The sequence below is a fragment of the Eucyclogobius newberryi genome, unplaced genomic scaffold (genome assembly GCF_026437365.1).
Source record: "Eucyclogobius newberryi isolate DKJ021-1_F unplaced genomic scaffold, fEucNew1.0.hap1 SCAF_18, whole genome shotgun sequence".
Lineage (NCBI taxonomy): Eukaryota > Metazoa > Chordata > Actinopteri > Gobiiformes > Gobiidae > Eucyclogobius > Eucyclogobius newberryi.
The window spans coordinates 33,764,194-33,777,679 of NW_027315812.1; the positions used below are offsets into that span (position 1 = coordinate 33,764,194).

The following is a 13,486-nucleotide window of genomic DNA, read 5'->3' on the forward strand; positions in this document are numbered from 1 at the left end:
AGTGTGTGTGAGTGTGTGTGTGTGTGTGAGTGTGTGAGTGTGTGTGAGTGTGTGTGTGTGTGTGTGTGTGAGTGTGTGTGTGTGTGTGAGTGTGTGTGTGTGTGTGTGTGTGAGTGTGTGTGAGTGTGTGTGTGTGTGAGTGTGAATGTGTGAGTGTGTGAATGTGTGAGTGTGTGTGAGAGTGTGTGTGAGAGTGTGTGTGTCTGTGTGTGTGTGTCAGAGCTGTGTGTCAGAGCTGTGTGTCAGAGCTGTGTGTCAGAGCTGTGTGTGTGTGTGTTGCAGGTGTATGATGGGAACAGCAGCAGTGCGTCTCAGCTGGCACAGTTGTGTGGCAGTCAGATGCCGGGCCCCTTCACCTCGTCCAGGAACCAGCTCTACATCAAACTGAGGACGGACAGCAGCGTGAGCGCAGGGGGCTTCATCGCCTCCTACTCCACCAGTAAGCACCTGTACTCACAGTAAAGCACCTGTACTCACAGTAAAGCACCTGTACTCACAGTAAGGCGCCCACACTCACAGTAAAGCACCTGTACTCACAGTAATGCGCCCACACTCACAGTAAGGGGCCCACACTCACAGTAAAGCACCTGTACTCACAGTAATGCGCCCACACTCACAGTAAGGGGCCCACACTCACAGTAAAGCACCTGTACTCACAGTAATGCGCCCACACTCACAGTAAGGCGCCCACACTCACAGTAAAGCACCTGTACTCACAGTAATGCGCCCACACTCACAGTAAGGGGCCCACACTCACAGTAAAGCACCTGTACTCACAGTAAGGCGCCCACACTCACAGTAAGGGGCCCACACTCACAGTAAAGCACCTGTACTCACAGTAATGCGCCCAAATTCACAGTAAGGTGCCCTCACTCACAGTAAGGGGCCCACACTCACATTAAGGGGCCCACACTTACAGTAAGGGGCCCACACTCACAGTAAGGTGCCCACACTCACAGTATGGCACCCATACTCACAGTATGGCACCCACACTCACAGTAAGGGGCCCACACTCACAGTAAGGGGCCCACACTCACAGTAAGGGGCCCACACTCACAGTATGGCACCCACACTCACAGTAAGGGGCCCACACTCACAGTAAGGGGCCCACACTCACAGTAAAGCACCTGTACTCACAGTAAGGCGCCCACACTCACAGTAAAGCACCTGTACTCACAGTAATGCGCCCACACTCACAGTAAGGGGCCCACACTCACAGTAAAGCACCTGTACTCACAGTAATGCGCCCAAATTCACAGTAAGGTGCCCTCACTCACAGTAAGGGGCCCACACTCACATTAAGGGGCCCACACTTACAGTAAGGGGCCCACACTCACAGTAAGGTGCCCACACTCACAGTATGGCACCCATACTCACAGTATGGCACCCACACTCACAGTAAGGGGCCCACACTCACAGTAAGGGGCCCACACTCACAGTAAGGGGCCCACACTCACAGTATGGCACCCACACTCACAGTAAGGGGCCCACACTTACAGTAAGGGGCCCACACTCACAGTAAGGTGCCCACACTCACAGTATGGCCCCCACACTCACAGTAAAACGCCCACACTCACAGTAAGGGGCCCACACTCACAGTAAGGGGCCCACACTCACAATAAGGGGCCCACACTCACAGTAAAGCACACACATTCCTCCATGTCACATCACAGGAGTGTAAGGGCAGTTGTTGCATGCTTCAGACTGCAGTGGAATGCACATCCAGAACCAGCACCGAGGTGTCCTGGAGTCCCTGAACTTCCCCAGTGAGTACCCGCCCAACACCTACTGCTCCTGGACCATCCTGGCTTCCTCCGGGAACAACGTCAGCTACTCCTTCAGTGCCTTCCAGCTCGAGGGCACCTCGGGGTCCTACTGCAGCCAGGACTATGTCAAGGTGACGTCATTAACGTGATTTGACTTTTGTTTGTATGGTTACTGCATTTGGTCTTGTTTTTTACACCAAGACTAAACATGGACCGGCCTCCTGCTGGTGCCTGAGTCAGGACTAAACATGGACCGGCCTCCTGCTGGTGCCTGAGTCAGGACTAAACATGGACCGGCCTCCTGCTGGTGCCTGAGTCAGGACTAAACATGGACCGGCCTCCCGCTGGTGCCAGAGTCAGGACTAAACATGGACCGGCCTCCTGCTGGTGCCAGAGTCAGGACTAAACATGGGCCGGCCTCCTGCTGGTGCCAGAGTCAGGACTAAACATGGACCGGCCTCCTGCTGGTGCCAGAGTCAGGACTAAACATGGACCGGCCTCCTGCTGGTGCCAGAGTCAGGACTAAACATGGGCCGGCCTCCTGCTGGTGCCAGAGTCAGGACTAAACATGGACCGGCCTCCTGCTGGTGCCAGAGTCAGGACTAAACATGGACCGGCCTCCTGCTGGTGCCAGAGTCAGGACTAAACATGGACCGGCCTCCTGCTGGTGCCAGAGTCAGGACTAAACATGGACCGGCCTCCTGCTGGTGCCAGAGTCAGGACTAAACATGGACCGGCCTCCTGCTGGTGCCAGAGTCAGGACTAAACATGGACCGGCCTCCTGCTGGTGCCAGAGTCAGGACTAAACATGGACCGGCCTCCTGCTGGTGCCAGAGTCAGGACTAAACATGGACCGGCCTCCTGCTGGTGCCAGAGTCAGGACTAAACATGGACCGGCCTCCTGCTGGTGCCAGAGTCAGGACCAAACATGGACCGGCCTCCTGCTGGTGCCAGAGTCAGGACTAAACATGGACCGGCCTCCTGCTGGTGCCGGAGTCAGGACTAAACATGGACCGGCCTCCTGCTGGTGCCGGAGTCAGGACTAAACATGGAGCGGCCTCCTGCTGGTGCCAGAGTCAGGACTAAACATGGACCGGCCTCCTGCTGGTGCCAGAGTCAGGACTAAACATGGACCGGCCTCCTGCTGGTGCCAGAGTCAGGACTAGACATGGACCGGCCTCCTGCTGGTGCCAGAGTCAGGACTAAACATGGACCGGCCTCCTGCTGGTGCCAGAGTCAGGACTAAACATGGACCGGCCTCCTGCTGGTGCCAGAGTCAGGACTAAACATGGACCGGCCTCCTGCTGGTGCCGGAGTCAGGACTAAACATGGACCGGCCTCCTGCTGGTGCCGGAGTCAGGACTAAACATGGACCGGCCTCCTGCTGGTGCCAGAGTCAGGACTAAACATGGACCGGCCTCCTGCTGGTGCCAGAGTCAGGACTAAACATAGACCGGCCTCCTGCTGGTGCCAGAGTCAGGACTAAACATGCACCGGCCTCCTGCTGGTGCCGGAGTATATTTGCACACTTCTCTTTTTTTAATTTAGATTTTTGATTTTAATGCATTTTTTCCTGTTGTGAAGTACTTTGAATTGCCTTGCGTACAAATTGTGCTCTGCAAATAAACTCTCCTTGTGTGTGTGTCTCTGTATGTGTTTGCGTGTTTGTGTATGTGTTTGCGTGTTTGTGTATGTGTTTGCGTGTTTGTTTGTGTGTGTGTGTGTGTGTTTGTGTGTCTGTGTGTGTGTGTGTGTGCAGCTGTACAATGGCCCAGACTCCTCCTCTCCTCTGCTGGGTACGTTCTGTGGCTCCTCCCCTCCTCCTCCAGGCTCCTCCTCCTCCTCCGCCCTCACACTGATCTTCAGGAGTGATAACTCTGTGGCCCGCCTGGGATTCCAAATGCTCTGGTCCCAGATCGGTGAGTCAACTTTGACTGCAGAAATATTGAATTAGGCTCATGATGAGCTCAATTCCTGACCAAATATTTATGAAACTTAAATGTGTGCTTCAGAACCAAGACTGGGCTTCAGGCTTTAAGAAGAAAAAATAATTAATATGTACTTATTTTTGGACAATTTTACTTAGTGTATGCATCCTCGCACAGGCTGCACCAGTATATGTAGGGTATTCTTACTAGTACAAGTACTGCAAGGTTATTCATGTCCTCCCACTTGTGAAAGAGGGCGGGGCATTCAAGGGTGGTATCGATTAAAGAATTGTTCAAGATTTCAAACATGACACACTGCATAAGTGTGGGTATGTTTGATATTTTAAGAGTAAATTGGGGCACCAGCCGTATATACGGCATTTAACAACTCTATAATCAAAGATCTAAATTAATTAAATTATCAAAAATTAATGTGTTCGTTGATCTGAAGGTTTGTGAGAACGTAACCGTGACATTGAGCCCTTTTCTGGGAATTAATGAACACTTTATTGACCAAATAACTAAACAGATTTATGAATATGGAATATGCAAATGAGTCGATTACAGATGGAGATGTTAAACATGATTGTTCTAGATCTGTCTGGTTGTGTGTTAGAGTTCATTCTAAGATGATGTTATCAGCCTGTGAAGTGCATTTATATGAACGGTACCAGAAGCTGTGATCCTGAGGAGACGGGCCTGCGTGTCCTTGGCTCTGAACGTTCCTCAGAAAAAAGGGCCGTTGCACTGATTCACCGATGAGGCTGGTCTGGAAAGACTGTCCTGGACTTGATAAGTTGCAAAAAGGTCCTTTGCTTGAGTTTGCATGATGCCATCTCAATCACGTTTAAAAACGGGCACAGAATTCTTAGGTCTGGGAGAGAAAGTTAGCTTCTGGCTCTGGAATGTCTTTGTCCTTTAGCTTAGCTTAGCTTAGCATCGCTAGGCCAGAGATGAGCCCTCATCTCCCAAGGTCCGATCTCATGGACCTCAGATGGAACTCCCATCGAGCTCAGATGGAAACTGGAAGGGAACTGAACTGTAAGTTACCCTCACTTACCCCAGCGGGGGATGTGCTGTACTTTGGCGCCGGGGCTTCTGGTTCAGCCAATCAGCATGCAACCAGAGCTTGATAAGGTATTGCAGCCATTGTTCAGAATGCTGAAGAATTGCTCCTTTTCGGGGGTTGGATTTCCGAAATAGTCTGCATACATCCTGTTCCTGAACTGTGAGAGGGGTGGAGGAGGTGGGGGGACCGGGGTTGGGTTGGCAGAGGTGGCCACAGTGGGGGGGAGGAGGAGCCAAATCTGCAGTAGAAGGAATTGAGTTGTCGGGCCAGTTTTCTGTCTTCTACAGAAGGGGGCGGGGCCACTCCACACAGAGGCGGGGCCACTCCACACAGAGGCGGGGCCACTCCACACAGAGGCGGGGCCACTCCACACAGAGGCGGGGCCACTCCACACAGAGGCGGGGTTGTTGTTTGAGAACTGCTGCTTCAGACGTGTATTGTACTAGGATCTAGCTCTCCACACATCCTGCTACATCCATACTTTGCATCTTTGTAGCGCTCTCCATCACCGGCCCTGTTCTCCGCCTCCTTCTGCTGCCTCAGCCTCAGTTTAAGTGTGTGTGTGATGTCTAATGCTGTCCTCACAGAATGTGTGACATCACAGTGTCTGTGTCCTCATCCCAACTGTCTGTGGCAGCTCTGAAGACCTCCCAGTCTGTAATGTCCAAACACACACGTAGCTCCTCCCAGTCTGTAATGTCCAAACACACACGTAGCTCCTCCCAGTCTGTAATGTCCAAACACACACGTAGCTCCTCCCAGTCTGTAATGTCCACACACACACGTAGCTCCTCCTCCTCTGCCTCATTGGTCCCTCTCTCAGAAGTCCTCACTACAGGTTGGGAGAGCTTCAGCCTCTGTCTGTTCGTGGGGATCAGGTGAACCATGACGTGGTCTGGGGCCACGGCGTGGAAGGCGTGGCTGACTGTTGTGTAGCAGTGATCCAGTGTGTTCTGCTCTCTGGTCGAGACTTTAATAAACGGTCTGTACTTTAGTAGTTCGTGGTTGAGATTCCCCTTGTCCGCTCCACACTCAGGATCTGCTCCGCCTCCTGCACGCTCGCGCTATGACTACAACTGAATAGTTTTCTACAACATTGGGAAAAAACACACAGACATGCAGACTCCACCCACAGAGATCATGTGATGTTGGTTTAATTTCTTTATTGGGAGACGAGAGCACTAACTGCTCTGCCACCTTCCACCCTGTGTTTACATGGGGTATTTCCGCCTGTGCATTTGAAGGCAGACGCATTAGACGCGCGTCCAGGACAACCTTTGACGTGCGTCTGAAAAGTAAACTCACCAGCAGACGCGCGTCTGAGGCGTCCAATGCACATGTGCTGTGGAGGAGTTGTTGTTTTTCCTGGTGTGGAACTTTTCTGCATTTGACGCTCTGGAAGCGTGTCCAAAGCGTCCAAAGTGTCTGATGCCCAAACGCCCCTGATGCACCGCGTCCGACGCTCAAAAGGCAGGATTCGCACCGCAGAAACACTCAAAACGTGCTGTAAAAACACTGGACGCCCAAGACGCGCCTCAACATAGACTTTGAATGTAAAGTGGACACTTTGACGTAGTGGTCTGGACGTCCCCTTAGAGCATGCTTAAGGGTCTATAACAATTCAAATGATTCATGATATTTGTCCTTTAAGTTGGCCTTGATGGCAGCTGGGCCCAGAGCCCAGAGTTGGAACTGTTTTTTGAACACAAATAAAAACACAGTGGCACAGTCCCCATGTTAAATTGTCCCTAATAAAGAAAATTTAGAATGTCCTGGGGCCCAGTCATGTCACCTACTGATGCACCCTGTGCCCCCTGCAGACCCACGAACACAAAAGGGCGCTATATATAGGAACAGAGTGGTTATAACATGCTTAAACGCTTATAAAGCCCATTTCATTTGTATTATTTCTGTCCTTTGAGAGAATGATGTCGAAAGAGTGTTCTGACCCTTTTTGTTTGTCTGCTCGAGTGCAGGCTGCGGTGGAGAACTCCACGGACCAGCGGGCTCCTTCCACAGCCCCGGTTACCCAAACAAGTACCCAGACAACCGCGAGTGTGTGTGGTACATCAGCACGGCCACAGGCAGCAGCATCACCATCACCATCCATGAGTTTGACGTGGAGTTCCACCAGAACTGCAACTACGACGTGCTGGAGGTGGGCTTCTGACAGCACCAGGCCGTTTGCATGTGCCAACACTCTCAGTTTTTTCAATTCACTTCATTTTTGTGTCCGTCCTTCAGGTGTATGGGGGCCCAGACCAGCAGGCCCCTCAGCTGGTCCAACTGTGCAGCACCACCTCCAGCCCCATGCAGGTGTCCAGCACCGGGAACATCGTCACCGTGCGCTTCAATTCGGACCAGTACGTCAGCGGCAGGGGCTTCAACGCCAGCTGGGTGGAGGCCCCTGGAGGTATTCCACCCCCTCAGCCTCACCCTTTTGTGTCACCCAAGACCTCACCCAATACCTCAAAGCTAAGCAGGGATGGGCCTGGTTAGCTCTTGGATGGAAGACCTCTGGAACACCACCGCTAGTGCATTATGCCGTTGTGTCCTTGGGCAAGACACTTGACTTGCCTTGTGTCCAAGTGTGAGGTGTATGAATGAGAGTGTGTTTATGTGTAATGCTCGTGTGGGTCATGTATGTCACTGCTGAACATGAGCCCTTGAACCAACATTCTGTTCAATGAAGGATGCTCTTTTTTCCCTCCTTCAGATGGAAGTGGATGACGACTTCTGAAACTCGTTCTACTTTTCCCATCCATTCCCCCTTTACACACTTTAAATACCTGTCTTATCAAATCTTACTAACTGTATCTCTGAATGTTCCAGTCAAATCTTACGGTTGTGTTGTCATTTCCACTGATACAAATACTACAATTGGACAAATACAGATAAACCAGTATAAAACAGAACATTTAAGGGATGAAACTGTGCTCCTTGTGTGTTTCAGGTTGTGGAGGTCCTATCACTGCTCCATCTGGAGAGATCCACTCCCCCTTGTACCCCAGTAGTTACCCCAGCAACGTGGACTGCTCTTGGGTCATCAGTGTGGACCCCAACCACCGCGTGCTCTTCAACTTCACCGATCTGGACATCGAGTACCACAGCAACTGCACGTGGGACTATGTGGAGGTAAAGCATGGTCTGTTAAGTTTGACCCATCATGATCCACGATCAGTCAAACACATCCGCCCTGCGACGTGGGCGTGGCTGCTTTTCACCAAACACACATTCTCAGCGTTGGTTGCTCTTCTTTTTGGAGCTTCACATGTGCACACACTGTTTCTGTCCTTTTGAGACGACGCGTGTTCAACGCGATCAGATCAAAGTTTAGACACCAGTCAAAACTGTGCTTTTATTGATAGATGGATCAAAAAACTATTTTCAAATCCCTAACACCTAAACTGCTGGGACATTAGAACAGTCCTAATCTTCACTCAAATGAACAGCTGCATTTGTCTGAAACGTGTGTGAAGAGCTTTTAGTGCTAAACATCTCTGCCCTTTGTCTACATAAGCCCTTTACAACACAGGAAGTGTGCAGCAAACACAGCTGCTACAGCCACACATGGGGGAGACAGGGGGGAGACACGGGGGAGACACGGGGGAGACACGGGGGAGGCACGGGGGAGACACGGGGAGACACGGGGGAGACACGGGGAGACACGGGGGAGGCACGGGGGAGACACGGGGGAGACACGGGGAGACACGGGGGAGACACGGGGGAGACACGGGGAGACACGGGGGAGACACGGGGAGACACGGGGGAGACACGGGGAGACACGGGGGAGGCACGGGGGAGACACGGGGAGACACGGGGGAGACACGGGGAGACACGGGGGAGACACGGGGAGACACGGGGGAGGCACGGGGGAGGCACGGGGGAGACACGGGGGAGGCACGGGGGAGACACGGGGGAGGCACGGGGGAGACACGGGGGAGGCACGGGGGAGGCACGGGGGAGACACGGGGGAGGCACGGGGGAGACACGGGGAGACACGGGGAGACACGGGGGAGGCACGGGGGAGACACGGGGAGACACGGGGGAGACACGGGGAGACACGGGGGAGACACGGGGAGACACGGGGGAGGCACGGGGGAGGCACGGGGGAGGCACGGGGGAGACACGGGGGAGACACGGGGAGACACGGGGGAGGCACGGGGAGACACGGGGGAGACACGGGGAGACACGGGGGAGGCACGGGGGAGGCACGGGGGAGACACGGGGGAGGCACGGGGGAGACACGGGGAGACACGGGGGAGACACGGGGAGACACGGGGGAGGCACGGGGGAGACACGGGGGAGACACGGGGAGACACGGGGAGACACGGGGGAGACACGGGGAGACACGGGGGAGGCACGGGGGAGACACGGGGAGACACGGGGGAGACACGGGGAGACACGGGGGAGACACGGGGAGACACGGGGGAGGCACGGGGGAGGCACGGGGGAGACACGGGGGAGGCACGGGGGAGACACGGGGGAGGCACGGGGGAGACACGGGGGAGGCACGGGGGAGGCACGGGGGAGACACGGGGGAGGCACGGGGGAGACACGGGGAGACACGGGGAGACACGGGGGAGGCACGGGGGAGACACGGGGAGACACGGGGGAGACACGGGGAGACACGGGGGAGACACGGGGAGACACGGGGGAGGCACGGGGGAGGCACGGGGGAGGCACGGGGGAGACACGGGGGAGACACGGGGAGACACGGGGGAGGCACGGGGAGACACGGGGGAGACACGGGGAGACACGGGGGAGGCACGGGGGAGACACGGGGGAGGCACGGGGGAGGCACGGGGGAGACACGGGGGAGACACGGGGAGACACGGGGGAGGCACGGGGGAGACACGGGGAGACACGGGGGAGACACGGGGAGACACGGGGGAGACACGGGGAGACACGGGGGAGGCACGGGGGAGGCACGGGGGAGGCACGGGGGAGGCACGGGGGAGACACGGGGGAGACACGGGGAGACACGGGGGAGGCACGGGGGAGACACGGGGAGACACGGGGGAGACACGGGGAGACACGGGGGAGGCACGGGGGAGGCACGGGGGAGACACGGGGGAGGCACGGGGGAGGCACGGGGGAGACACGGGGAGACACGGGGGAGACACGGGGAGACACGGGGGAGACACGGGGAGACACGGGGGAGGTATGGGGGAGACACGGGGGAGGCACGGGGGAGACACGGGGAGACACGGGGGAGACACGGGGAGACACGGGGGAGACACGGGGAGACACGGGGGAGGCACGGGGGAGGCACGGGGGAGACACGGGGGAGACACGGGGGAGGCACGGGGGAGACACGGGTGAGGCACGGGTGAGGCACGCTCTCTCTTGGCTCTCTCCTGGCGCTCTGCTGCTTGGCTTCCTCCTCTGACTCATGTATTCGTCCCCCAGGTCCACGACGGGCCCCTCCTGTCGTCCCCGCTCCTGGCTCATGTCTGTGGAAGTACCCTGCCCTCCGCCATCACCTCGACCTCCAACACCATCTCCGTGCGCTTCAGGTCCGACTCCAGCCGTAACCACAGGGGCTTCAGGGCCTTCTTCTCTGAGGGTACGTCCAGCACTCACTATAGTCCCAGCTCATTTAGAGCAGTTAAAGGTGCATTCTGTCACTTTTCTGCTTCTGAGCCTCTGGTTGACCTATGACATTGGACATGACTGTCTTGCATACATATAATTGCAGGTTTTAATCTTATTCAAACAACCTTGAACAGAGTGTTACTCTGGGCTCGCCTCCTCACAGATCTGACCTGTGATTTGGCCTGGCGTGTGACAGCTCATTGATGACAGCTGACGTCACATGTTCAAAGATCTCAAACTCACACTGCAGGACAGAAAAAAGTATTATAGATCAATAAAGGATTGAGTATTTGTTTTCTCTCAGCCTGTGGAGCCTCCATCATGACTGACGACGTGGGCGGGGCTATAGCATCGCCACGTTACCCGGCGCCGTACGGTTCGAACCTCAACTGCAGCTGGATCCTAAAGGCCGTGGAGCCCTGTGAGTCTGAGCACACGTCATGAACACGCTTAAGCACATGACTGACAGGTGTGTCCTTGTGCAGTCAACCACGTGACGCTGTCTTTCACCGACTTTGAGCTGGAGTCACACCCGAACTGCTCCCATGATGCTGTGCAGATCAGGGACGGGGACAACTACCAGGCTCCTGCTGTGGGTCAGTCCTCTCACACTTCACATCATTCAAGCCTCATCATTCTGATTTTCCTCCGGCTGCAGTGAAGAGGCTGAAGACTTCATCTGAATCACATCTTTGTCTAATTTACATTTATGAAAGACTCTTTTTTCTTTGTTGCAGAGTCTTTATTGGGACTATAATGATATCATTAGCCTTTTATAATGGTTTGACTCACCCTAATCTTTCATTTTTTGACATGTTCAACTTGCTCTGAAGGTCTCGCAGTATCAGCCGATACTTAGAGCCCGGGTATTGGTATCGGTATCGGACGGAAAAAGCGTGATTAGTGCACTATCATTATAATTGTAAGAATTGGAAATATAATAATTGTTGCCATTTTAGATTCAAAACAGAGTCTTTTTGGTCCAGAAAATAGATCTACATCTAAAGAAGTTTTGATTTTTCTGTTTTGTCACAATAACGTTCTGAACGTTGTAAAACTGCTCATAAACGTGTTGGACTAAAACTAGAGATGTCACCGCTGCATAACTCCAAGCCTTCTGTCTCCAGGTCGTTACTGCGGCTCAGAGGTCCCGCACCCTGTGACCTCCTTCAGTAACGCCCTGGTGGTCAGCTTCCTCACTGACCGCTCCGTCTCAGGGAAGGGCTTCAGAGCCACCTACTCCGCCTCCACCTCCAGTGAGTGTGCGGTCAGTCATGGGCCGTGTGTGGTCAGTCATGGGCCGTGTGCGGTCAGTCATGGGCCGTGTGCGGTCAGTCATGGGCCGTGTGCCCCTGTAACGTGAGCCTGAGCTGTGCTGCTGTTACAGGCTGCGGCGGGGACATGGTCATGGAGACGGGAGCGTTCAACAGTCCAAACTACCCGGACCCCTACCCTCCCAACGTGGAGTGTGTGTGGACCCTCAGGAGCTCCCCTGGAAACCACCTGCAGCTGTCCTTCACGTGAGCGTCCTTCACGTCATCTACACCTGCTGACACAGTTACTCATGTCATGATAGTTCTCATGCAGCTGATTGTAAAAAGTGTGTCAGGCTGGTTTTAAGTGAAGGTGGGATTCACTTTCACTAATGATATGTTTGGATCACATTCTTCTCGACTATTCGATCAATCAAACTTCATTTATAAAGAGTTTTTTTTTCTTCTTTTTTTTAAAAGATGTTTGGCCCGTGGACTTTATTCACTTTAGTCAGGGAGGACATGCAGAACATTGTCAGAGCCTGGCATATGTGCTGTGCCTTAACCACTCCACCACCAGGCAGCTCTATAATGCATTTTTCATTCATAAAATGTAATACACACCTGCACAAACTACTGCGAAAGACGAACGCAGAATGCTACGCACGCCCCGGAAGAAGACACAAAACAAACCCTGAAAAATAAAATAAAATCCTTAAGATCCAGCTCTTTGTGTCAAGCACGACACAGTTCAGATGTAGAAATAGGGTTTTAATTACCAGCAGAGGTCAAACAAGGTCGTAACTCACGTAGCAAACAAATCCAGTAGGAGCAGCAAAAGAGAAGGTCCAAAGTCCAAAAGGGCCGGTTAAAACATGAGCAGGATCAGGATCAGGATCAGGATCAGGATCAGAATCAGGACTAGGATCAGGATCACTGGGAGCTACAGAAACACACTAGACAATCTGGCAAAGAACTGAAGGAAATAAGATAAGATAAACCTTTAATGTCCCACAGGGACATGTGGTTGTTCCACTGCAGTAGAAACAGGAGGAAAGGACAGATTATAGGAAGTCTCAAAACACACTCTTAATAGAAGAACTCTTATGAACAAAAACAAAAAACTCTTATTAACAAAAACTCCTCTCATATCTTAATAGGGAATGGAGGGGGGGAAATAAAATAAAATAGATAAAAATAATAAAATAATGATAATATAATAAAATAAAAAAATAAAATAAAGTAAAAATAACTAGCACAAGACTAGGTAATACTATTAGCAGATAAGTAAACCGTATAAAAACAAAATAGAACACTCTTATTTACAGGTATTGCACATGGTTACATCAGTATTGCACATGTTCAGGGCAGTGTTTGTTGTAGAGTCTGACAGCAGCAGGAAGGACAGATCTGCGAAACCTTTCCTTCACACAGCGAGGGTGGATCAGTCTCTCACTGAAGCTGCTCTCCAGAGTGGACAGAGTGTCCTGCAGGGGACACAGTGTCCTGCAGGGGACAGAGTGTCCTGCAGGGGGTGACACTCATGGTCCAGCATAGATGTGAATCTAGCCAGGACCCATCTGTCCCCCACCTCCTGCACCGAGTCCAGAGCACATCCCAGGACGGAGCTTTGTCCAGCTTCTTCCTCTCCCTCTCTGTGATGCTGCTGCTCCAGCAGGCCACACCTACAGGAGCTGATGCCACCACAGAGGAGGAGAAGGTCTTCAGGAGTGGCCCTGTCAGGAGTGGCCCTGTCACTCCAAAAGGAAGTAGAGCCGACTCTGGCTCTTCCTGTACAGTGCGTCTGTGTTATGAGTCCAGTTTGTGGTTCAGATGAACACCAGGTCCTTGTATGAGTCACTCTCTCAATGT

The 13,486-nt window shown here is 53.3% G+C and overlaps 1 protein-coding gene across 1 annotated transcript in view; it reads left to right on the top strand.

Moving 5' to 3' along the window:
* The window catches only part of cubn (cubilin (intrinsic factor-cobalamin receptor)), a 277,880-nt gene that overhangs the window by 67,883 nt on the left and 196,511 nt on the right, over positions 1–13,486 (top strand). The window lies entirely within an intron of this gene.